At 36.6% G+C, this 24,469-nt stretch overlaps 2 pseudogenes; one reads left to right on the forward strand and one right to left on the reverse strand.

The window, feature by feature from the left end:
* LOC146914857 (uncharacterized) overlaps window positions 1–24,469 on the reverse strand; it is a 120,174-nt pseudogene that overhangs the window by 60,642 nt on the left and 35,063 nt on the right.
* The window catches only part of LOC146914863 (uncharacterized), a 47,325-nt pseudogene that overhangs the window by 2,028 nt on the left and 20,828 nt on the right, over window positions 1–24,469 (forward strand).

The following is a 24,469-nucleotide window of genomic DNA, read 5'->3' on the forward strand; positions in this document are numbered from 1 at the left end:
GAGCCTGGATGAAGAATTATGGGATATTCTGGAAGATGGTGTTGGTGATTTAGTCCTTGATGAAGAAGGAGCTGCTGTGGATAGAAAGAAACATACTCCAGAACTGAGGAAACTCTACAAGAAGCATCATATTATCAGAGGAGCTCTTGTCACTGCCATACCCAAAGCAGAATACATGAAGATGAGTGACAAATCCACTGCTAAAGCTATGTTTGCTTCTCTCTGTTCAAATTATGAAGGGAGCAAGAAGGTCAAAGAAGCAAAGGCTCTCCTGCTTGTACATCAGTATGAGCTATTCAAGATGAAGGATGATGAAACCATTGAGGAGATGTACTCAAGGTTTCAAACCTTAGTTTCTGGGCTACAGATTCTAAAGAAGAGCTATGTTGCTTCTGATCATGTAAGCAAGATACTCAGAAGCTTACCTGCCAGATGGAGACCAAAGGTGACTGCCATTGAGGAAGCTAAAGATTTAAACACTTTAAGTGTCGAAGATCTTGTTAGTTCTCTCAAAGTTCATGAGTTAAGTCTTAATGAACATGAGTTTACTAAGAAGAGTAAATCAATAGCTCTTCCATCCAAAGGCAAGTCATCAAAAGCTCTCAAAGTAGTTGAATCTGAAGAGGAAGAACAGTCAAGTTCAGATTCTGAACCAGATGCTGCTGAAATGGCCATGCTCTCAAACAGACTTCAATATCTGGCCAAGAAGAACAGAAAGTTTCTCTCCAGAAGGGGTAACTCCAGAAGCTCAAAGAAAGAAGATCAGAAGGGATGCTTCAACTGTAAGAAGCCTGGACACTTCATTGCTGAATGCCCTGATCTTCAAAAAGAAAAGTCAAAGGACAAGTCAAAGAGGTCTACATTCAAACCAAGCAAACTCAAGAAGCAGATCAAGCAGAGTTTAATGGCAACCTGGGATGATTTGGGTAGTGAATCTGGATCTGATAAAGAGGAAGCTGATGAAGATGCAAAGGTAGCTGTTGGGTTGGTAGCAACAGCAACTTCAGAAGCTGGATCAGATTCAGACTCAGAAGATGAAAACGAGGTATATTCCAAAATTCCCAGAAATGAACTTGTTGAGTCACTTAAAGAACTTCTTACACATTTTGAAGTAAGAACCAATGAGTTGAAGGATTTAAAAGAAAAATATGCTGATTTGGTACAACAGCAAAAATCAACTCTATTGGATCTGAAAGCTTCTGAACAAGGACTTAGGGGCTTTGACTTCATGTGTAAAACATATGAAGATCAGCTCAGGTTCTTATGTCAGAAGCTACAAGAAAAGTGTAATGAAAAACCTTTAAGTAACCATGAAATTGCTCTTGAAGATTTTATTATATCTGGCATTGACAGAAGCAGAGTGGCTTCTATGATTTATAGCATTTACAAGAACAATGGCAGAGGAATTGGTTTTCCAGAAGTGAAACTTGAGAAAACCAATCTAAAATCTTGTTGTGAATGCATCAAGGAAGGTCTGAAAACATTCTTTGTACCAGAAGGGGCTGAGTTGGAAACTGTTGTTCAATCAGAACCTGAAGCTTCTAGTTCTAAGGCTAAGGTTACTTCAAAGCCAAAGAACTCTAAGTCAAAGGCTATGATCAAATCTGATTCCAAGACCTCAAAGGTCAGGATCCTGAAAAGATCAGAACCTATTCCTCAGAGTCTGGTGAAACCAAAATCTGGGGTTCTGAAGTCTAAGTTTCAGAAGAAGACAGTTGCTGCTTCTGAAGTACCAAAACCTAAGGTGATGGTTAATCAGAAGCAACCCAACTCACAGCACAAGGTACAAGAAGTGAAGAGTAAAGCCTTAAGTACTAACCTTCCAGGACCCATAGAACAATGGGTACCTAAATCTAAAAATGTCAATGATGCAGGTATGTCTAAGAGCAGTGCCAAAGCAAAGATCATGGTACCTAGACAGCGGTTGCTCAAGACACATGACAGGAGACAAGTCCATGTTCCTCAGCCTAACAATGAAAGAGGGAGGAAATGTGAAATTTGGAGGCAACCAGTCAGGCAAGATCATAGGTACAGGAACTATTGGTAATTCCTCTACCTCAATTAATAATGTATGGTTGGTAGATGGTCTTGAACATAACCTTTTGAGCATTAGTCAATTTTGTGATAATGGTTATGATGTGCTTTTTGAAAAACCCAACTGTACAGTAATCAACAAGGAAGACAAATCCATTGTGTTCAAGGGAAAGAGAATTGACAATGTCTATAAAATCAATTTTTCTGAACTGGCTGATCAGAAGGTGGTTTGCCTACTATCAGTGAATGATAAGAAATGGATGTGGCACAGAAGGTTGGGACATGCTAACTGGAGGTTAATCTCTAAGCTTAGTAAGTTACAACTTGTGAAAGGGCTACCAGACATTGACTATCATTCAGATGCACTCTGTGGTGCATGTCAGAGAGGGAAAATTGTGAAATCATCTTTTAAAACCAAAGACATTGTTTCAACCTCAAGACCTTTAGAATTACTCCATATTGATTTATTTGGACCAGTGAGTACTGCATCCTTATATGGAAGTAGATATGGATTAGTCATTGTTGATGATTACAGCAGATGGACTTGGGTGAAATTCATAAAGAGTAAAGATGTTGCGTGTGATGTATTCAGTAGCTTCTGCACTCAAATTCAATCTGAAAAAGAATCAAAAATTTTGAAAGTCAGAAGTGATCATGGTGGAGAATTTGAAAATGAGCCATTTGAAGCTTTTTGTGAAAAACATGGAATTTTCCATGAATTCTCTTCTCCTAGAACACCACAACAAAATGGGGTTGTAGAGAGAAAGAATAGAACTTTACAAGAAATGGCCAGAACCATGAGTCATGAAAACAATTTACCAAAACATTTTTGGGCAGAAGCAGTGAATACAGCATGCTATGTTCAGAACAGGATCTATATTAGACCTATTTTGGAGAAAACAGCATATGAACTCTTTAAAGGAAGAAAACCCAATATCTCTTACTTTCATCAATTTGGATGTACATGTTACATTCTGAACAACAAGCTCTACCTAAAGAAATTTGATGCCAAGGCCCAAAGAGGAATCTTTTTAGGTTACTCTGAAAGGTCAAAGGCATACAGAGTGTATAATTCAGAAACACTTTGTGTTGAAGAATCTATGCACGTTAAATTTGATGACAAGGAGCTTGAAGATAAAACTTCAAAGCAAGGTGAAAGTTTTGCAGAGATACAGGTTCCTGAAGCTACTCCAGAACCTGATCAGATAGCTGAATCTGAAGATAGTCCAAAAGCTGAACCCACATCAGAAGCGCAAGATGAAGCTGCTTCTGATGAAGCACAAGATGGCTCACATCAAGCAGATCCACCCAGAAACACATTCAAACACAAGTCTTCACATCCTGAGGAGCTAATCATTGGAAACAAAGATAGTCCAAGAAGAACAAGATCACATTTCAGACAAGAGGAGTCAATGATTGGACTAATCTCAATGATTGAACCTACAACAGTTGATGAAGCACTTTCAGATGATGGATGGATCCTAGCTATGCAAGAAGAGTTGAATCAATTTCAAAGAAATGATGTGTGGGATCTGGTACCCAAACCTCAGCACAAGAACATTATTGGAACAAAATGGGTATTCAGAAACAAGCTGAATGAGCAAGGTGAAGTAACAAGAAACAAAGCCAGGCTTGTTGCACAAGGGTATAGTCAACAAGAAGGCATTGATTACACTGAAACGTTTGCTCCAGTTGCAAGATTGGAAGCAATCAGGTTACTTCTTTCCTATGCAGTTAATCATGGCATAATATTATATCAAATGGATGTCAAGAGTGCATTTCTAAATGGTGTCATAGAAGAAGAAGTGTATGTCAAGCAACCTCCTGGATTTGAGGATATTAAATATCCTGACCATGTTTTTAAACTGAAGAAATCACTATATGGCTTGAAACAAGCTCCCAGAGCTTGGTATGATAGACTAAGTAATTTCTTAATCAAAAATGATTTTAAAAGAGGACAGGTTGATACTACACTCTTCAGAAGGACCCTTGAGAAAGATATTCTTGTTGTGCAAATATATGTTGATGATATAATATTTGGTTCTACTAATGCATCTCTTTGCAAGGAATTTTCTGAGTTGATGCAGGATGAATTTGAAATGAGCATGATGGGAGAGCTGAAGTTCTTCCTTGGCATTCAAATCAATCAATGCAAAGATGGAGTCTATGTTCATCAATCAAAGTACACAAAGGAGCTTCTGAAGAAGTTCAAACTTGAAGATTGTAAAGTGATGAACACTCCAATGCACCCCACGTGCAACTTAAGCAAAGAAGATGAAGGAGCTAAAGTAGATCAGAAGCTGTATAGAGGTATGATTGGTTCTTTGTTATACCTTACTGCATCTAGGCCAGATATTTTATTCAGTGTATGCTTGTGTGCAAGATTCCAATCAGATCCTAGAGAATCTCATATGACTGCTGTCAAGAGAATCTTCAGGTATTTGAAAGGAACAACTAATCTTGGACTCCTTTATAGGAAATCCTTAGATTATAAGCTAATTGGATTCTGTGATGCTGATTATGCTGGTGATAGGATTGAAAGAAAGTCAACCAGTGGCAATTGTCAATTTCTGGGTGATAATCTTATATCCTGGGCTAGCAAAAGACAAACAACTATTGCTATGTCTACAGCAGAAGCAGAATACATTTCAGCTGCAAGTTGTTGTACACAACTACTTTGGATGAAACATCAGTTGGAAGATTATCAGATAACTGCTAACAGTATTCCCATTTATTGTGATAATACTGCTGCTATTTGTTTGTCTAAAAATCCAATTTTGCATTCAAGAGCGAAGCACATTGAAATCAAACACCATTTTATCAGAGATTATGTTCAAAAAGGAATTTTAGATATACAATTCATTGATACTGAAAATCAATGGGCTGATATATTTACTAAGCCTTTAACTGTTGAAAGATTTGATTTTATAAAGAAAAATTTGAACATGCACTTTGTATCTGATTAAATGCTTGCTTGCTCCTGAATAGGATTTTAGGTTCTGAAGTTAGTTCAGAAGCGGTAGTCCATCAGAAGCTCTTTATTGAGGTTCTGAGGAAAACTCGCTTCTGATGATGACGTCAGCATCAGAAGTCCAGAAGCTGGATTTGTTGCTTCTGAATAGTTGAATTAGTGGAAACGTTGGAAGTTACCTTTTAAAAAGTAACTTCTGGCCCACTAACTTGGTAGTTACTCTGTGAACTTCTTACGTGGCCTGTATGTGTTGGTGTATAACTAAAAGGGCAATGATGATTTAATAGCTTTGAAAGTACTTTTCACGCGCCCCCAATTTTGTCATTAATGTTATGTTTGTATGTCTCTTTTGAATTGCAATCGTTTTACTTTTAACACTTTGTCAATTCACACACTACTCACTCACAACAAACACATTTGCTCTCAAACCTCTTGCGAAGTAAGCGCATTCTTCTCAATCTTAGAACCCTAAAATCTTCATCTTCTTCAAATCTTCGTCAATCATCAAATGGCATCATCAAGCTCGCAACGAAAAGTCTCAGAATCTACATCAAACAAGCAAAGCGTATCAGAATCTGGGTCCATCTACAAAGAGAAGACTATGGATATTCCATGGGAATCCTTAGTAGTTCAAGTAGAGTCACCGGTGGATTTTGCTTCACTCAAGAAGTATGAAGTAAACATGGAAGGATTGATAGAGACTCAGATGCTGTCTGAGTATTTCAAGATGCTAAATGGGCCAACATATGTGAACTTGGTCAAGGACTTTTGGTTAAAAGCTGAAGTGTACAATGAAAAGCCTGCAAAAGTCGTAAGCAAACAAGCTGGGTCAAAGAAAGGGAAAATGATCATGGATATGAATCCTACATCATTTGATAGCTTAGAAATAAGGTCTGAAGTGATGGGCATTCCTATAACCATCATTGAGGACGTTATAGCTAAAGCTTGTAGGATGGATGCAGAGGGAAGATTCCAAGAAATAGTCAGGAAGGAAGATGTCCTGCTACAAGGTTACTACAACACTCTTTTGGGTGGGAAGAAAGATGCAAAGCCTTCTGAAATGGAGATTCACAACAGGATGTTGGTGAAATTCAGTAATGATTGCTTCTTTCAAAGAGCAGGAGGATCTGACCAACCCAACAATCAACAGAAGCTAGCAATTTACTTCATGGCTATTCTGGAAAAGATAAACTTCCCAAGATATGTAATGGATCATCTCTGCTGGGCCATAAATGAAAGCACTATCAGAGGAAGAAAACAAGTACCCTATGGAAGATTGCTGTCTGAAATCTTTTATCAAGGAAGGGTGCTGGAGTTCTTAAAAAGGACAAGGAGTGCTTCTGATAGATGTTTCGAAGTCTCTACTGCTGAAAGGACTATCAGTAGCAGGAGCTTATGCTCTATGAAGTTCATCAAAGAAGCCCCTAAAGATGAAAAGTGGTTAGAGATGACAACTGCTGAAACTGAGATAATCAGGGACTTTCCTCCCATCTTTAAGGAAAGTGACTCTGATTTCCTAGTTCTATCAGTAGCTGAGTACGTCTTGGAGGAAGATGCGAGGTCTCAGGAGGAAGCTGCTCTTGCTAAAGGGAAAGGCAAGAAGGCCAAAGCAGTTGCTGTGTCAGAAGCTGCTGTTTCTGATGCACCTAAAGGGAAAAGGGCCAGAACTAGTTCTGAATCTGATGCTGCTCCTACTAAAGGAAAGATGGCCAGAACTAGTACTGAGTCAGAAGCTGCTAAACCTGTTTCTATCAAGGAAAAAGGAAAGATGCAGAAGGTTGGTGCTGCCTCTATTCCTCAGAAAAGAAGAAAAGGTAAGGCAGATTTGGTAATCACCCAAGAGCAGCTGGAGGAAGCTCTTGAAGAAATGGAGAAAGAAGAGGCTGATCCCAAGCTGAAGAAGAAGAAGGCTCCCCTTCAACTTGTGAGTCCTATGGTTGAGATGACTCCAATAAGGAAAAGGATGGCAGATGAACGTGCTTCTGAACTTATTGCAGACAAAAAGGATCTAAAAGCACAATACACTCATCAAAGAAATGAAAAGCTCAAGGCCTTGGGATTGGAAGATTGTGATAGGTTCTACAAAGATAAATTGGCTGAAGTAAGAGCCATTACTGGTAAGCCCACTGAAGACAATGAGGAAGACGATATGATGCTCATTTTTGAAAATGCTCCAGAAGAGGGAACTTCAGAAGTAGTTCCTCAAGCTGCTGATCCACAAAAGATCACTTCTGAAGCTGGCCCTGCAGATCAGGTAATTCAGATTCCAGTCACCTCTCTCCCCATTTCACCCTCTTCACCATCTGTACCTGAACCAATAGAAGACACTTCTGTCTTAGACAATCTTGCTCTCCATTACTCAGGTGAGTTACCCATAGACAAATCTACTTCAGAAAAGGCCTCTGAAGCAACTCCAGAAGCAGCTGCTTCTGAAAATGTTGTTTCAGAAAACCCCCATCAACAAACACCAGAACCACATAAACCCACAACACCCCCACAATCACCAACAGCTACCATTGACCCCCAACTCAACACTCATACATCAACTTCATCACAACAACCACCAACTGAAATTGAACACTCCCCACAACCAACTCCCATGGATGTTGACATCTCTCTAGTCAATGTTCAAGCCTCAACCTCTACCACTCACATTGCCTCTGACCACCCTTCATCTTCAAACACACAAACACACTTTACCATTCCACTTCCTAACCCTGTTCAAGATCTGGAAATCAGTGATTCTGATCTTGAAATCCTTGAACAACCACCCACAAACATCCTGGAATCTGGATATATTACTTCTGAGCTTCTGACAATCCTTAGTCAATTGCATAATCTTGTGGATCAACGAAGGACAATTGATCTCACAAGTGCATATGAAGACTCCTGGGCATCACTTCAGAACCGGGCAACTGAGCTAATTGAAAGCTTAAGGGCTAAGTGCATCAGAAGCAAGGAAGCTTCTGTCAGGAAGTTAATGGAGCATCTGAATCAGAGTCTCAGAGTAAGAAGTTCTACACTGCTCCTGGCAAACCAGCCTTTCTTCTCAGAAACGGACTACTTGACCAGAGAAGCCAGGTTGTGTAAGCTTCTGAAGAAACAGATGGCACAGCAGCAGCAAGAAGCCAGAGAAAGGGAACAAGCTCTTCTCCAGAGGCAACAACAGCTTGAAGAAATGTTGCAGAAGAAAATTGAAGAAATGGAGGAGATGAAGAAACAACAACAAACCAACCCTTAGTTGCACACCTTAGTGTTATCTTTTGTTTGTTGTTTGTTTTAAATTCTTAGTCCTTGTTTCTGAAACCATCTTGTTTTACTTTTCTATGCTTCTGAATGCTTACTGCTTCTGACTGTTTAGCTGCTTCTGATTTTTTAGATATTCATGTTCATATATTTTTTGATCTGATTAAATTCTTGTATACTCTCTTTTGTTTGAGTTTTTCTCAAATCTTTTTGTCTTTTATGCTTATTTTTTACCTTTTTTTTTGATAATGACAAAAGGGGGAGTATATGTGACAAGTATTTAAAGGCTCTGAGCCCCATTAATGGCATTTGAAATTTTTGAAAAACTTCTATCATTTTTTTTACCTTATTGGTATAAGCTATGAACGAACGAAGAAGTATCAAAATTCAAGTAAAATTAATTGAACCATTCTTCTTATCTATAAGTTAATTCTTTCAATGATTCAATTTTGTTTTTAAGCTCTGATATTTTTTATTGTGCGAAAAATGAATTTAATTAACCTGGATAGAACTTAGGGGGAGCTTACAAACCTCACCTTAAAGACTATCAGACTCAGGGGGAGTTTGAGCTTACAAACCTCAGATTCTGAGCTTACAAACCTCAGAACCCCAAAGTCAACTTGTTAATTAGATTAACAACAATTGATCAATTTTAAATACTTTTGTTTGTCATCATCAAAAAGGGGGAGATTGTTGGAACAAAATGTGTTTAACAATGAACCTTAAAAAGTTTTGATGATAACAAGGTATTAAAAATTGTAAATTGGACTAGCTAATATTTGTTCAAGTGTACAGGACCATAATTATAAAGTTACATCATCATTGGTTCTGAATGAGCAAATAAAGAGCAAAGGAAATGAAGCTTAGATGATTCTGAAGGCAAAGCGCTCCTGAAGTCAAGCTGCTCCTGAAGAAATAGCGCTCCTGAAGAATAGTGCTTCTGAAGACAAGAGGTCCAGAAGCCACATCATCAGAAGCTGCGTCACCAGAAGCTGCAGAAATCATATCATCAGAAGCTGCCTCATCAGAAGCTATTTCACCAGAAGCTGAATCTCAACTGGATTTACAAAAGATTCAAGATTTGAAGAATTATCAATGCAAAAGCTGTCTATTGGATTCGAAAACACAAACGAAGGATTAGTGGAGTTTTGCAACGGTCATTTCAAAGGTGTTTGAAGGCTTGTGCTTGCAATTTGGACGAAAGCGTTGACATTGTACTTTGTACGAATTGTACAACCACGTTCTCCACTACTCTGTTTTGTGTCCACGCTACAAGACAAGAAAACAGCTCCAGAATACAGCTTCGCCTGCATAGATGTTCCTTTGGATAAGGAATGGATTTCAAATTTGTTCTTCATAGGACAACAACCAAATCAGGCAAAAGATCATTGGTGAAAGATCAAGCTTCAACAACGACTCTTTGGTGTGCTGGCAATTTCACAACGTCTCTTTCACACCTCTATATAAAGGAGTGAAGAATTAGAGTTTTGGTAATGCAAGAACGCTAAACGAAAGACTCACAAGATTTTCACAAGTACCAAACCTCTGCTGAAATTGTTCTGCATTCACTTAGAATTTCTGTGTCTCAAAGTCATATCTTAGAAATTCTTAAGTCCATTGAGTCTGTATCTGATTTGTATTGTGAGCACCTCTGATTGTATATCAAGTGTTCAACCTTAAACAATTTTCTGTGTAATTTTGTTTAGTTAGGAAGTCTCTTGCAGTTGTGCTTGAGCAGGAAGTCTCTTGATTGTGTTCTTGAGCAAAGGAAGTCTCTTGCTTGTGTGCTTGAGCATTGGAAGTCTCTTGCTTGTGTGCTTGAGCATTTGTAATCAGATATTACTCATAGTGAAATCTCCTTGGAAGTGCAAGGGGGACTGGACTACTTCCGGATTGTGGAAGGAACCAGTATAATTGCTTTGTGTCGTTCTTCTTCTCTCTCTCTGTTTTATTCCGCTGCATTTAGATTCTGATTATCACTTCAGAAGCTGTCTCGCTTAGCTTCTGATCAGTGTGTTCAGTTTTTAGGAGAAACGAAGAATTTTTCTAAAACACAATTCAACCCCCCTTCTTGTGTTTTTCTCACCTTCAGAGTTCTCTCCTGAAGTGATCAACAGGTATTTGGGTAAGGATGAGGAAGCTTGTGATGAGGTGGAGGTGACAAATAATCATGTTCGCAAAGAGATAACTGCAAATCAAGTGAGTCAATGGCCTGCTAAAGGTAAGTTGTCTTCTAGCAACTTAGGTGTCAAGTATGTTGTGCTTCATAGGATAGGAGTTGCAAATTGGGTGCCTACCAATCATACTTCCACTATAGCTACTGGTTTGGGAAAATTCTTTATTTTGTTGGAACTAAGAAGAAGTTTGACTTTGGTTCTTTTGTTTTTGATCAAACAATGAAACATGCCCAATCTTTTGTTGTGAAATTGCCTATTGCATTTCCCTCTCTTATCTGTGGAATAATCCTGTATCAACACCCTGGAATCTTGTTGACTACTGATGTAGCAAGCAAGAGGGAAACTCCTTTATCTTTGCATTATAAGCTATTTGCAGGGACACATGTCCCAAACATTGTCGTAACGCCTGGACAGGGAGCTGCCAACTTGACTTCTAAGGAAGGTATTCTTGATGAACTCAAGGATATATCCAAGACATTAGAGGAGACTATCAGGATCAGTACTGAAAGAAAGATAAGTGTGGACAAGGTTACTAAGGCTTTGTCAAATCAAAAGGAAGATGTAGACTTGGCTCCGGGAATAAGGATGCCGCAAGAAATGAAGATGAGGATGTGGTTGGAAATGGCAATGATGATGATTGGGATGAGTCAGAAGCTGAGGCTTGACTCTTTTTGTCTCCATTTTTATTTGTATTTTTTTTTTGGGCTATGCCCTAGATTCATATGCATTACATGTGACTGTTCTATAATATATGCACTCCTATGACCTGCTACTTTGTCCTGGTACTTCAGTTATTTTATTTCTACTTCTTATGCATGGTAGTTTGTTAGAATTTATGGCTGAAAAAGGGGAGTAGTATTGTATGATGTTCTGAAACTGAGGGGGAGTAGCCAGTGGCGGATCCAGGACCCTGGGTCAGGGGGTGCAGACTTTTTTCCTTACTTTTTTTAGTAATTATTATAATATATAAGTAAAAATAATTATTATAATATAAATAAAACCATAAATTGAAAGTTTAAAAAGCCATTTGTAGACGGACCAAAAATATCAAAATGACGTGGAAAAAAAGACAAAAAAAATCAAATCGTTTATCAGAAATTAAGTTAAGGGACATAATTTTATCTAAAATATAACTATTTAAGAGTATAGACAATATTAATTTAATTAGCCGTACACTTATGTCAGTATGTCACATTAAAAAAAAACAAAATAAATATTTATTTTAAAACATTTATATGTGATAAATCAACAATTACTTTATAAAGCTGTAGTAGGGGGAAAACGAGAATGAGAAAAATTAGAGAACAAGAAAAAAAAATTGAGGATCAAGTGTTCTATCAGCGGGTTTTCATCTTAGCCTTACTAACAAAAAAATAAATTGGAGGAAAGTAAAAGACAAAAATAGTGAAGAAACAAAAAGCAATGGTTTGTGTTAAAGAGAAGAAAATGGTCTAACCTCTGCGAGCAATTAATATAGGAAAGCAAAAGACCAAAGTAAGTTAAAAAAGTCACACTAAATAATCAGCAGATCGGTGCAATTCGGTGCAAACTAAACAATTGAGGGTGTGCAAGTTCATTTACAATAGTATATTAAGTGTAGGATTTAAGATCTCAGGGTGTGCAAGTGCACACCCTCCCATAGAGCTGGCTCCGCCATTGGGAGTAGCTCATATGTTATGGTAGAATTTATTTTTGCATGTTTGTTAAAGAAGTATTGCCTGAGGGGGAGTAATTTTTTCTCTGATCTACCACTGAGGGGGAGCTTTATCTGTTTATTAGCCTGATGATGCCATGTTTAAGATAATGCTAGTATGTACTTGATGATTGAATGCATGTGGGTGTGTGTGTTCTGACATCCTGATGATATGAGAATTTATTTTACTCTGAAGCATTCTATGTGGGAGTTTATTTCTCCATGGGTTGATGTGTTTGTATGCGAATTTATTTCTCTTTGTGGAGTTTATTTCTCCTGTTCGTTCCTTCTGTGAGGTTGAGTTTTTTTCTTTTCTGCTGTGTATGCCTCTGATGTGCTGGATGATGTCTTAACATGTCCTCTTTGCATTATTTTTAAAGTTATTTCTTTAAAAGTAATGTTGAAGCTTTCATGTTATCTTATTTCGTGATGAGTATTTGTGTTAAAGTGAAAGAAGGTATGATTGTATGATATCCTGCTCTTTTGTTTTATCTATGCTAGTTCCTAGGCTTTTGAAGATATGTGCTAGCTGCAAAGGTTGTTTTAGCCAAAATTTGCCAAAGGAGGAGATTGTTAGGTTTGTAGAGTTGCATTAGTTGCATTTTGTTAAAACAAGAGTTCTAGCAAGATGTCGGACAAGATGTCTTGACATGTTCGTACGACATCATAGCGTGTCTTGTTCCGCTTTCTTGGACATTCCTTTTAAACGTGAGATCCCTGAAGATTCTCCAAAGATTTGATTCACGTGTATAGTTGACCAAGAAGCACGTGGCTTCTAAAAGCAATGTTAGGCGGTTTATCTGTGCCGTGTTTCTTAATTGTGATGTTGTAACAGTTTAGGAAACATTTGATCTACCTTAGAATATTGTGCTGAAAACCGTGTGGTTCAACTGATTGTTTGGCCCGAGTTATGCATCAAGCCCATTATGCATTCATGCTATATAAAGGAAGACTCAAGAGTCAAGACCTAGTTCACCACTGAAGCCGTCATTTGTAAAAGTGTCGTTTTAGGGTTTTAATCTGCCCTTGTTATTTGTGAGCCCCTCTTGTATCACGTTGATGCATAAAGTTGGACTGTAGTTAAGTTGTAAACTCTGAATCACTCAAAAGCTTGTAAGCAAGAGCTGATTCTTTGTCTAGGAGTGTGACTCCATTACTGTTGTTATTATTGAGTCAATCATTGTGGCTGTGGATGAGAGGAAGTGGGAGGGAGATCTCATATCTAGGAGAGTCTTAGATAGAAATTGTACGGGTAGTGTTTAGGTGCGAAGCTAGTAAACTGGAGATAGTTTTTATGTATGCTTCAAACTAATACTATTATAGTGAATTTCTTTCTTGGCTTGATAGTCTCCAGATGTAGGCGACGTTGCACTGAACTGGGTTAACAAATTACTTGTGCCTTTTACTTCTTGCCTTTATCATTCAAGTTGTTGTTTGTTATCTATGTTGTCACGATGTCTTGACATCATGTATAACATCTTTACTGTGTGCTAGAATTTCAATCTTCATTGTGCAATACACACTTATGATATATTTTATGATGGTTATTTATTGCATAATTTACATTTAGGTTACAAACTTACAATTAAAATCCGTTAAAAAAAAACTTACACTTATTAAAAAAAAAAAAAATTAACACTGAAAACTGCCCACTATTACATGCCAGTAACTTCTGTGGGGGTTTAATTGTTTGCATGTTTCGAGGCGTTGTTAATAATCTCTCCTCATTACAAAAACGCTATTAATTATGTAACCTCAAAGCCATTAGTTATCCCTCTAACTTTAAGAAAATGAATGAAATAAACCCTGATCATGAAAAATGCTAACACTTATATCCTCTAAGAAAATGAACAAAATAGATGTTTATGAATATCACACCTAAGAAAATTTAATGGATAAATTAAAATATAGAGAGCAAATCACATCATGAATATATTATACCACTGGTTTGAACATGATGCTTAGACAAGTTTTCGAATATGGAGATTGTTCCAACACCTTCACTTGAGTCACTTCTCAATTTCATATGTGGCTGAGGGCATGAAATTGGTTCTAGTCTTCTGTTTGCATGAGGATGTTTTATCGAAAATTTAAATCGAGTTGTCACCACTAGTTTGGGTAAAGTTGTTTTGTTCATGTTGTTTGTCATGAAAAGGATATTCAATTTCATGGTACTCTTGCCAAATATATATGCACCACAAAATGAGAGTTTTCTTAATATTGAAACAATACGATGTGCCCATATGGTCTAGTGAATAATGTGTATCAAATTAATTCCAACGCTTTTGAAACCAAAAATCCCCATTGTTTTTAGTCGTACACATTTCCCATTTTTTGCCATATGAAGTCTTGAGAAACATTTGTTTGAACAAAATGTGTTTGACAATGAACCTTAAAGAGTTTTGATGATAATAAGGTATTAAAAATTGTAAATTGGACTAGCTAATTTTTGTTCAAATGTAGGACCATAGTTAAAAATTTACATCATGTAAAGGTTCTGAAGAACAAAAAGAGAGCTAAGGAATCAAGAAAAGGAAGCTTGAAAGCATCTGAAAAGAAGTGCATCTGAATATGAAAGAGCATCTGAAGACAAAAGTGCGCCTGTAGAATGATGGCGTCATCAGAAGCTGAAGGTCATCAGAAGCTGAAAGTCATCAGAAGCGGATAGTTCAGAAGCGACTTCATCAGAAGCTGATTATCACCACAAGCTGAAGATTCAAAGATCAACTCTTTAAAAGCTGTCTATTGGATTCAAAAACACTACAAAAGACTAGTGGATGGTTGCAACGGTCATTTTGGTGAAGATTTGAAGGCATTGGAACCTTATCTTCAAAAAGCGTTGACATTGTACTTTGTACGAACTGTACAACCACCTTCTCCACTACTCTGTTTTGTGTCCACACTACAAGACAAGAAAACAACTCCAGAATAACAGCTATGCCTGCAAAGATGTTCCTTCACAATGGGAATGGATTTCAAATTGGTTCTTCATAGGACAACAACCAAATCAGGCAAAAGATTATCGGTGAAAGATCAAGCTTCAACAACGACTCTTTGATGTGCTGGAAATTTCACAACGTCTCTTTCACACCTCTATATAAAGGAGTGAAGACTTAGAGATTTGGTAATGCTGAACGAAAGACTCTCAACATTTTTACAAGTGTCAAACCTCTGCTGAAATTGTTCTGCATTCACTTAGAATTTCTGTGTCTCAAAGTCATATCTTAGAAATTCTTAAGTCTTAGAGTCTGTATCTGATTTGTATTGTGAGCACCTCTAATTGTATATCAAGTGTTCAACCTTAAACTATTTTCTGTGTAATTTTGTTTAGCTAGAAGTCTCTTGCAGTTGTGCTTGAGCAAAGGAAGTCTCTTGATTGTGTTCTTGAGCATAGGAACACTCTTGCAAAGTGTGCTTGAGCAAAGGAAGTCTCTTGCTGTGTGCTTGAGCAATTGTAATCAGATATTACATTCTAGTGAAATCTCCTTGGAAGTGCAAGGGGGACTGGACTACTTCCTGATTGTGGAAGGAACCAGTATAGTTGCTTTGTGTCTTTCTTCTCTCTCTCTCTCTCTCTCTCTCTCTCTCTCTCTCTCTGTTTTATTCCGCTGCGTTCAGATTCTGATTATCACTTCAGAAGCTGTTTCACTTAGCTTCTGATCAGTGTGTTCAGTTTTTAGGAGAATTGAAGAATTTTCCAAAACACAATTCAACCCCCCTTCTAGTGTTTTTCTCACCTTCAACATTGGGTTTGACATGTCATTCACATGGCTCCTAGTGAAACCTTTTGGTATCATCTGCAACACATGGAATTGCTTATGTTAGCATATATATAAAGAAATTCACCAGCAACATAAGAGAAAGAAAAATGCTAACAAATACCCTAAAGACATTTGTTAAAAAGTCTAAAGTGCAAATATTATCTTACGAAATGTGTTTTGCGTATTTAGCACATAATTTTTTTAAAAAACAACATTTTTCTAAACTAAACTTATCAGTTGTTAGTATTTCATGACAATCCTCTCCAAAAAAAAGTATTTCATGACAATGAACATGAACAAAACAACTTTACCAAACTAATGGTGACGACTCAATTGAAATTTTGGATAAGCCACCTTCATTAAAGAAAACTAGACCAAAACCACCAATTTAATGCCCTCAACCACAAAAGAGATTGAGAAGTGACTCAAGTGAAGGCGTTGGAACAATCTCCATATTCGAAAACTCGCGTAAACATCATGTTCAAACCAGTGGTATAATTCATGATTTGATTTGCTCTCTAAATTTTAATTTATCCATTAAATTTTTTGAAATGTAATGTTCATAAACATCTATGTTGCTCATTTTCTTAGAGATACCAAATAAAATGCAGTATGTCCCATCACAATTTGCTAACAATCATATGAAGAAAGAGCAAAGTGACATTCTTCCTTAGCTCTTGGATGGGAGAGCTTAGGAGGCCAAATAGTGTTCTGGAAAAATTAATGGTAGATGGAAGAAATTTGTAGCACACAAGAAGTTGAAAGTTGGTGATGTGTGTATTTTTGAACTAACCAAAAGCCAATCTCCCTTACCTAGAAAGTACTAATATTTAGACTTGAGGAAGAACCTCACTCCCCTTCACCTTAAGGATATCCAACTTTTTTTTTATCTTCAAAATAATGGTTGCACTTTTCTCCCTTTAGTATTGGTTCAAAGAGACAATGACTTCTCGGATGTTGAACATGTACATGGCTAACTAAGCTTGTTACTTGCTATGTAAGTAACTGTGTTAACTACTCTATCCTTCTATATTATGCACGTGATGCAATATCCCTCCACAAGTTGGAAGCTGATAAATGTTGATCGTTCCCAACTTGGATGAAAAGAGATTGAAAGGCTGAGGTAGAAAAAGCATGTCCAGAAACTGGTCTTCTTGAATCTATAAAACCTGCCCAGTCAGCAACAGAGAATCCTAAAAGTTGGAGATTAGAATCTCTGGGAAAGAATAAACCACGATCTCAAAGCTCTTAAGGTATCTCAAAACTCTTAAGGCAACAGAATGATGAACAAATCTTAATAATGAGGTTGAGGATGGCGCCATCAATTCAGAACATGCAGAATGGTGTAACCTTTAAGCTGCACTATTCAGCTGCATAGATGGTTTTTTGTGTTGTAAAATTAGGCATAATATTATATCTATAAATAATAAACAATATATAAATATAATAATCAATTTATATTGATGAGAATAAACAAAAGAGAAAGATCAATTAAACTTATCTGTCTTGATATTGTTGTAGAATTGACCATCTACATAATTCATTAGCATCTTTAAACATCAATTTGATAAGAGGACTGCAAGATGAACAAACGATGGACGTAGTCTGAGACGTGCTGATCGCACTGTCCTTAAGGATTTTCCGCGTAATTATACGCTAATCCCCCAGGATTTAACAGACCCTTCTCGATGTATAATCGAGGAAACAGAACTAACAAGGAGAATTATTTTCAGGAAGATGTAACCCATAGAACAATAGGAAGTGAGGGACAAGTTTCTTGTTTTTGATAAAACTCAAAGCCAAGTGATAAAAAGCCATTGTCCATGCAATACGTGAATTCATTTTATATGCACCATATCATTGTTAAGTCAAGCAAGAATAATTCCTTCTAAATTGCTATTAAAAGAAACGTTATACTTTGACTTGGCAAATAAGTGCTCAAATAAAATAGTTAAGAAAAAGAACAATAATATTCCCACATTCAAGAGATATAAAGGAAAGGCAGTTACAAAAATTTGGATTTAAAAGCATGTCTGGAAAACCAAGTCAAACACAATAATTACTCATATGATAATAATTTTTAATTAAAATACTTTTCTATATTTCTCAATTAAAAATATGGGACACAAAATATTTGAAACTTTTGAAATATATATTAAATTTACAACAATTTGTTGTTGTTGCCCGTGTTATAATATTTCTAAAGTCTCTTGATATCATATTTTTCATAAGGTGATAGTTTAGTTGTTAATTCTTTATTTTTGTTTTAAAAAAATTACCTTTTTAGGTACACCCCTGGTTCACTTTTTTTATTTGAAATTGCTTGAAAGTTTCTGGAGAAGTATAAGCACTTCCATAGTATTGGTGCAGGAACTCTTCTTCGAGCAAATCCTAAAATTCACAATAATGCATATTTCCTACTTTATGAATTTTTTATGCTTGATTGATGGTATATTGTATTAGTTTATACTTTTAATAGTTTATAGAATATATATTTGATCAAGAATCTAAAATGATGCCTTAGATTATTGTGTTGTTATACAAATATAAATAATTATTAGAAACACATGGCTCACTATGCTATTGTCATGATATTTTTTAAACTTGTTGATTATTTGGTTGATCATGTTAGTTAGTATCCAAATTGTTGATTTTCTCTCAATGAAAATGCTTTACATGGTCTATCAACCTGTTATGATCAAACTTGTGTATAGAATTGCTTTTCTAATTTGGTGTCATTCAGATACCTATAGGAATTTTACACTTCAATTTCTTGTGTACAATGCTCGGTCAAAGAGAACCAACTGCATCTGGTGACTAGAGAAGAAGGATTAACATAAACATGCCAACAGAAGCGGATTGGGCTCAAATGTTGACTGACTTGTGTCGTGAGGGAGCATGTTGGCATCAAAAACCTGACAGAAATACTATCAAAGTACTTAGAATATGAAGCCGATCCCCAAGGCTTCATATTCGTAATGGTTTGTTTCAACGTGGGTAAAATATTTGGTTCTTGAGAGCAGTTTATTTTGATACAAGTACATGACGATTTGGTAGTATTTGAAACTCCATTAGGGGAAACCAAATTTTTATAAAAAGAAATTTAACACCAAATTTTTGCATGATAAAATTAACAGGGTTTACTCTTGATACAAATATGGATTCATTTCGATTAGGGAAAACACGCAGTATTACAGTAGAGAGATCGCACTAGATGAAGATCGACACACTTATTTTAAATTCACTAAATCTAATTGAGAATGTGTAACACCTGTTTTGAACCGGTCCGAAGACCAATCCCACGATGACACGTGATAGGGCCAAACCGCAAGTGCACGGCCTATCCAAGTAATAGTAGTAAGTAGAGTATCGTTCCGCTAGGGAGTTGGTCAATCTAATTAACCTTTAAAGAATGATTAGAAGAGGAGAAAGTTTAGTAAAAGGGAGGTTTGTTTGCTGAAGGTAAATAACAATATTAATAAAAAGCCTTGGGATCATTGGTTCATCATAACAACGAATCTTTTCACAAGCAAGCCTTAAACTTATAATTATGCGTTAATCTTAATTACTAAGGACAAGTTTCTCTTTAGCATATCACAGCTCCTCTCGAAGTCAGTGAGTGTATCTCTCCAACAACCACACCTATTCTCATGGGTGATTGCCTTTGGGAGCCTTGAAGGTCGAAACTTTATGTGTCCCAAGGTTTGCTAGACTATTCTCATGTTTCGCAAACCTTGTCTAAATTCACTTGATCGGATATCAAAGCTCCGCGTTTGCTTTATGAATTGATATCTGTGATGATGAATTAACCATTATCAAACCCTCCGCGTTCGCTTCTACAGTTTGATAATAATTAATTCATGTTAAAACGGTGAATTTAGATTAGGAATTAAGGTAACAAATAATTAGGGTTTAAGGCTTGGGTTGATCCGGATTACGTCATTAGACTTATCCAACAATCCCAAGACAAAGAAGTCTACTCACTCATGTTCATCGTAGACATGGGGGAAGAAGAGAGAAAACGATAAAAGTAAATTGCAAAGAAGAAAGTAAATAAAGTAAAGAACTTTTATTGAAATAATACTTGAAATATTCAAAGGAAAGGTGAATGTTTATGGTGGAGAGCTACTCTATTTATAGCTTTACAATCGACTTAGAAACTAAGCAACTAAAAGGGTAAAACAGTAAAGCTGCAACAGGGTAACTTGGGCCCGAAGAAAAAGCAGCAAAAGAGGCCTCTGGAGGTGGCACGGCCGTGCCACATGTTGGCACTGGCCGTGCCAAGCTTCTGACTTGGTGGGAACATATTTTTGTTCCGTATCTTCGTATTTTCGCACTGTATTTGCTCCAGTCCTCTTTCTTTTGCTCCAAGACACCTTCCACCATATATTCGTTCCTAAAATAAAATAAAAAGCAATTTAAAGTAAAATATTCTAAAAGGAAATAAAATGCAATAAAATCAAATCAAATCTTAAATAAAACTAAACTAAATAATGCGTTAAATTAGACTATTCTATGACTCATCAAACTCCCCCACACTTGAATCTTTGCTTGTCCTCAAGCAAAAGGCAATAGACATAGCAGCAAACAAAAGATTATTCATGGCAATATTAAGAACACATGTCTCAAAAGAAAGGTTTTGCTTCAAGTACACAATTACAATTTCAAACATTCTTCATGAACCTATTCTACCCAACATCAAGTCTCAAGTGAGTGTGTGTGTGTGCCGTCCAACCCTTTTATTGCTCCTGTATAAGACAGATATTATGAGGAATATGTTCTATCCTTAATGCTAAAGTAACCGAGAAAAGTCCTTTCTTCATTTCATATAAGAGTGATGGGAATTTGAGTTAAAATTAAATTAGATTAACAATTAAGCACAAGGGGCTGCAGATGCTTAGGGGCTATCTATCCTCATAGGAAGTCTTCTCGGATGTAATTGTCCTTTCCCCCTAGATTCAAAATCACCCTAAGCAGTGCTGCAAAATTTTATTTGTTTCGTCTCCGCGTAGGAAGTCTTTTTGGATGTAATTGTCCTTTCCCCCTAGCATTGATGAATTTGTTTCACTTTAAGTTCAAATTAGGGAGTCACCACCACAATTAGGAAGTTAGGGATTGTCCTTTCCCCCACATGTTGGTGCCATTCTCCCGCCCCAATCAACTTTTAACAATTAAGAATATAACAATAAGGCACAATTGATTAATTTCCCACACAAACTTATACTACTTTTACTCTTAAGACTTTAAAGGGTCTAAGTTAACACTACAGATAGAACGTGTTCCTTAAAATACCTATTCATACATTTGCTCAAGGATTGCAACTGGGTGCTTTTCTCATTGGAGATTTTCACAATAAAACAAGATGTGGGTATAGCAAGAACATAAGAAACACAAGAAACTACTTTCATGTACAAGAAGCAACCTAAAGAAGAGACAAAACAAAAAATTTCATGCCATTTTCTACATTTGGCAAGTGCACCAAATACTATCGAAGTAGTAAAAATATCGATCCCACGAGGACTGTTTTTAACTTCAATAATTCAATTTCGTTATATAATTAGGATGTGTAAAGTTTATTTTTAGTTTGCCACTAGGCAGAAGATTTGGTTTGATTTTATGAAATCAAATAAAAGAAATTAGATTTGATTAAGAAAATATGAGAGAAAGATGAGATCAGATCCGTCGAATCCTCTAAGTTCCCCTAATTGGTCTACTGCACCTATTTGTTATGAATCCTTTTCTAATTTACGATGATTAACAAAATAGCCCTAATCAATCCCTTGAGTTAGGACCCTCTTCTTAAACTACAGCCCCTAATTCCTTAGGTGGTCTAATAATTCTTGAAGGTTTTACCGAACGTTAACCTATTATCACTAACAAACGATTATCTATTCCTAGACTAACCCTGTTTATTAGAACAATTCAATTAGGTCTAAGTTGAAAGCCATGGTCAGTGGTCATTCATTCTCACGAAATCAAGTTATATGTGATCAAGATATAAAAAGCATAAAGAACGATTGAATTGAATAAACTAGAATTGAATTCATAAACAAAATAGAGTTTCACAGCAACATGTGTCAATTAGGGTTACAAAGATTCATCTCGGATCTAATCTCTAAGAGATTTAGCTACTCATAATCGAGTTTACAAATAGCATAATCAATGAAATAATTAAAACATACATGAATTGGTAAAAGGATGAAGAAATCGCCCTTCTTGCCGTCTCCGATGTCTCAAAATCGCACTTTGCTCTCCAAAATCGTAACCTCCCTTGTTCTTCAGTTTGAGTGCAGTATTTATAGAAGTTTTGGGCCTGAAGTTGCAAAATCGCGCCGCGCCTTGTTAATTGGCGCGCCGCGATTTCACTCAAACAGGGATGTTGTAATTTTCTGCGTCCCAAAATCGTGCCACGCCTCATAAAATCGCGCCACGATTCTGCAAAATCGCACCACGCCACTTAAAATCGCGCCACGATTCTGCAATTTCCAGCACTTCCAGAATTTCTGCTTTTCACACCCCCAGACTGTCTAAAATTGCTACAGACTCAATAAAAACATCAACACAACTGTTTCTTCGAAATCTTCTATTTTTCTTGCTTTTCTTGCTTTTCTTGCTGCTTATTCTTGCTTGTGAACTCCAAAATGTGATGAAAATGACACTAAAAATAGCGAATAATTGACTGTCATCACAGCCCCAAACTTGAACCATTCCTTGTCCTCAAGGAATCTACTTGCAATATTGACAATCGACAGTAAAATAACAATTATCTGATCAAGCGATAGTACCCAAAAGTTCAACACCTTACTAGCTAAAGATGAGCTAGTTTGACTTGTACGCATCCACCAATTCACAACTCCACGCAAAAATATGAAAGGGTTCACACATAGTCGACATGCAATCTACATATTACCATACGCTTGAAAAGTTTCTAAACGTCAATCAAAATCAATGTCAATGCACACTTTGAGGTCTTTAAGGGTTATAACGGGGCTTAGGTGAAGGTGGGATAATATTTGGATAAGTAGGTTACACAAAATTTGAGTTAGGCATTCCTACGGAAGTTAAGCACAAAATTCAATCCATCATTCATTCACCTTATGGAACAACAATTCTGGCAAAGGTACTAGAGAACACTTGTAACTATTGGGACAATCGAGTTTAAAGTTACTCAGATTTTCAATGTTTTGTCCCGTTTTCAATCTATTCTTTTCTTCCCCCTTTTTTTTTTCTTTTTTGATACACCATTTTTGTGTGTATTTTTCATGATAATGTTCTTTGTTCTCTAGTACCCCCAGCCCCAAACTTAGTTGGTTGCAAATTCCAATAGCAACCACAAACTTAATTATTTAGCAACATTCTACAATGCCTAACTCAGAAAAGCAATATGGGACAAGTCCTAAAAGTCTCTAAGCTTGTAATGTAGTTTGTCACCGAACAAAAAGTTCTAATCCTACCGGCTCAAATTGGTTAAGAAAAGGATAAAATATAACAGTTATAATCAGGGTAGGCTTCAAAAGGCTCACAGGACCAAGCACTTTTGCCTCAGTGTGCTAATGACAAAGATCAATCAACAATAGAGAAAAATCGCAAGTTCTAGAAATGTAAATGAATGGAACACTCTATATAAGTAAATTGGAAAAATAAAATTTGGCCATGAATCCTTACAGTTTAGATATCTGGGAGTTGTGACTACCTATCTTTAACGCCGTACACTTCGCCTTTGAAACACAAGTCACTCCTCCTTTTGAACTTTTGGAATACCACTTGAACAAATATTTGTTACTAAACTGGAAAAAATCAACAAACAAGCAAATTCATTAATAATAAACAAGTTCAAGAACAATTACATCAACGGGGGGCATAACCGAGTTAATCCAAAATGAAAATTAAAGACAAATTGTTTGACTCAACAATAGAAATAAAATACTAAAAATAAAGACATAATAAAAAGGATGGGTTGCCTCCCACCAAGCGCTTTCTTTTACGTCATTGAGCTCGACGCTTCAACCACTGTTAGGGTGGCAAATATGTCAGAAAGAACACATCATCCTTCTTCTTCCTCTTGTTTGGTAGGAATTCCATGAATTTGTGACAAAGAAGTAGATGCTCCCATGTGCTCACAGTTAAACCTTTGGAATTTAAGCTCTCCCACCTTAGAGAAGGACAAGCAACCATCTGCACACGAGTGATTTCCTTAACCCCTGTTTGTTCAGACTTCGGGAAAATGTCAGCACTCCTCACATTTGGATTTTCTTCCACCACAACCTTGTGACACTCAATCTCCATCTGAACCGGCTTCCTCTGAGACTCATGTGCTTTCTCAACAAGATCACCACACTGAACATTAAACTTTTCAAATAAAACTTGATTTGACACCAAGAAATCATCTAAAATATTCTGAAGTTGAGTATTGTAATCGATGTTGATCACCTCTTTCTTCCCTTCACCATCACTACCTGGTTGATTCGCCTCATAATGACCACAACTCGAGATTTTGTTGTCCAAAATTTTGATCTTAAAAGATAGCATATATTTTTCATACTGCAACTTAGCAATCTCTTCTGTGTCATAGAGGTGTACCCTGTCT

This window comes from Medicago sativa, chromosome 6 (genome assembly GCF_051527215.1).
Source record: "Medicago sativa cultivar Bolivia chromosome 6, Bolivia_mono, whole genome shotgun sequence".
NCBI lineage: Eukaryota > Viridiplantae > Streptophyta > Magnoliopsida > Fabales > Fabaceae > Medicago > Medicago sativa.